Below are 3,580 nucleotides of genomic sequence, written 5' to 3' on the forward strand. Positions count from 1 at the left end.
CTCTAGTTTTGTTTTCCTCCATCTGTGCTCCATTTTCCGGGCTGCTCTCTTTAGGGTGCGAGTGTGCTCATTATACCACGGAGTCGGACTGTTTTCTTTGCTCTTCCTTAAGCGTAAAGGAGCAACTGTATCTAAAGTGCTAGAAAAGAGAGAGTCCATAGTTTCTGTTACATCATCAATTTTTTCTGTGCTGTTGGATATGCTGAGGAATTGAGATAAATCAGGAAGATTACTTACAAAGCAGTCTGTTGTGGTAGAAGTGATGGTTCTACCGTACTTGTAACAAGGAGTAGAATTTACAGTTTTAGCAATATGGAGTTTACACAAGACTAGATAATGATCTGAGATATCATCGCTTTGCTGCAGAATTTCAACACCACTAACATCAATTCCATGTGACAGTATTAAATCTAGAGTATGATTTCGACAATGAGTAGGTCCTGAAACGTGTTGTCTAACCCCAATAGAGTTTAGAATGTCTATGAATGCTGATCCTAATGCATCTTTTTCATTATCGACATGGATATTAAAATTAACAATTAAGACTTTATCTGCAGCCAGTACAAATCAGCAAATTGTTTAATAAAGTCTGTGTGGTGCCCTGGTGGCCTGTATACAGTAGCCAGTACAAACATCACAGGGGATTTATCACTAACACGTGTTTCTCTAGATAATGTTATATGCTGCACCATAACTTCAAACGAATTATATTTAAAGCTTGCCCTCTGAGAAATACTGAGAATATTGCTATAAATTGCAGCAACATCTCCCTCTTTACCTTTCGGGCGTGGCTAATTTTTATAGCAGTAATCTTGGGGGGTAGACTCATTTAAAGTAATGTATTCATCTGGTTTTAGCCATGTTTCTGTCAAACAGAGCAAATCTAGATTATTATCATTGATCAAATCGTTTACAAAAAGTGCTTTTGTAGAAAGGGACCGGATATTCAGTAAGCCAAGCTTTATCAATTGTTTCTCTGTATTGTAAACATTGGACAGCACGGGCTGCCCCTTCTAACCCCTGGTTATCCGATGTTCTTCATGAGCATCAGACCAAACTCAGAGTGGCAGAGAGAAAACGGCGCAAATCAAACGATCCGTCGGACCTGAGTAGGTATCAGTCTTTGCTTTCATCTTTCTCTACTGAAGTCCACACTGCCAAATCCTCACATTTCCACAACAAGATCAACAGCGCTCCAGACATGCGTAATCTCTTCAGAACATTTAATTCTGTCCTCTGTCCCCCTCCTCCACTTCGATAACAGCTGACAACTTTGCCACTTTCTTCACAGACAAAACTAGAACAATCAGTAACCAGTTCTCAACTCCACACACACAGGACCTCCAATCAACCACCTCCACTGCTCTAACTCCCAGCTTCTCCTTCTGTCCCCTCACCGAGGCAGAAGTATCCAAACTTCTCCTCTCCAGCCATCCTACAACATGTCCTCTCGACCCAATCCCCTCACACCTTCTCCAAACTATCTCTCCCTTACCAGCACTCACACACATTATCAACACATCTCTCCTCACAGGCATTTTCCCCACAGCATTCAAGCAGGCTCGGGTAACCCCACTGCTCAAAAAACCTACATTAAACACTTCTCTTTTAGAAAACTACAGACCTGTCTCTCTCCTTCCATTCATAGCGAAAACACTCGAACGAGTTGTCTTCAACCAGCTCTCACTGTTTCTTTCACAGTACAACAAACTGGATGCTAAACAGTCTGGTTTCAGGAGTGGCCATTCAACAGAGACTGCGCTACTCTCAGTCACTGAAGCCCTGCGAATTGCAAAGGCTGATTCCAAATCATCAGTCCTCATTCTGCTGGATCTTTCTGCTGCTTTTGATACTGTCAATCATCAAATCCTCCTGTCTATCCTCTCATCACTGGGCATCACTGGGATTCCACTTCTCTGGTTTGAATCCTATCTCACCGGTAGGTCTTTCAGGGTGGCCTGGGGAGGGGAAGTATCCAAACCACATCAACTGGTCACTGAAGTTCCTCAGGGATCGGTTCTTGGACCTCTCCTCTTCTCCACATACACTACATCACTGGGTCCCATCATACATGCACATGGCTTCTCCTATCACTGCTACGCCGGTGACACACAGCTCTATCTCTCTTTTCAACCAGATGACCCAAAAGTAGCTGCATGGATCTCAGGCTGCCTGGCGGACATCTCGCAGGTTTGCACTACACAACATCAGAAAGATCAGGCCCTTTCTGACAGAGCATGCTGCACAAATTCTTGTCCAGGCCCTTGTCGTTTCCAGGCTGGACTACTGCAATGCTCTTCTGGCTGGACTGCCATCAAACACAATCAAACCTCTACAATGATTCAGAATGATTCAGAATGCAGCGGCACGACTGGTCTTCAATGAGCCCAAAAGAGCCCATGTTACACCTCTCTTCATCTCCTTGCACTGGCTACCAGTGGAAGCTCGCATCAAGTTCAAGACACTGATGCTTGCATACAGAACGACCACAGACTCAGCACCCTCCTACTTCCACTCACTATTACGAATCTACATCCCCTCCAGAAGTCTGAGATCTGCTAGTGAGCGACGCCTTGTGGTACCATCACAGAGAGGCTCAAAATCACTCTCCAGAACATTCTCGTTCACCATTCCTGGCTGGTGGAATAATCTTCCCACCCCTATCCGGAATCAATCTTCAAGCAACAACTGAAAACTCATCTCTTTCGGCACTACTTGACTTCATCCTAAAAAAAAAAAAACCTTAATCTTTCCCTCTATCTTTCTCTCCTTCCCTTGCTAGCTTGTACTTATTTTTATTTGAACAATGACGGAGACTTGGTGTTAAAAGCACTTCCTCTGTCTGATTGCCTCTTCAAGATGAATCGCTTCTTGTATTCCCCAATTGTAAGTCGCTTTGGATAAAAGCGTCTGCCAAATGACTAAATGTAAATGTGAATGTAGTATGTAAATCATTCTTTTGCCCAAATCTTGCTTTATCTAATCTAATCTATTTACAAGTAATGCAAGTTATGTAATCAGATTACTTTTTCAAGTAACTAGTTAAGTAACACATTACACATTAACATGTTAATACTAAAAACAAACAAGCAAGCAAAAGTAACACAAAAGTAGTGTGATTCATTTCTTTCCATAAAAAGTAACTAAGTAACGTAATTTATCACTTTTTAGGGAGTAACGTTATATCATAATGCATTACTTTTAAAAGGTAATATATATAAACCATTAAAATTAACTCGAGTTGTGTAATCAGATTACCTTTTCAAGTAACTAGTAAAGTAACATTACTTTTCAATTCATAGAAAATATCTGAGTTACTTTTTTTTCAAATAAGTAATGCAAGTTACTTTGTTTTTTCAATTTAATGACTGACAGCTCTTCTGTCCCTGTATTGAGAGTGTAGAGGCATTTCCTTCAGCCTGAGGCTTATTCATTTCACTTTTGGTGTAAAAGGGCCTTTACAGTTGTCAAAAATATCTTTGGGTAAATAGCTTTGGGGTTTTTTGTCATTAAAAACAAATAAGCAAACCCAGCCCAGATGACAAAATATAAGGCAAAAGTAACATCCTGCATTACTTTT

Source organism: Barbus barbus, assembly GCF_936440315.1.
Source record: "Barbus barbus genome assembly, chromosome: 31".
Classification (NCBI taxonomy): domain Eukaryota; kingdom Metazoa; phylum Chordata; class Actinopteri; order Cypriniformes; family Cyprinidae; genus Barbus; species Barbus barbus.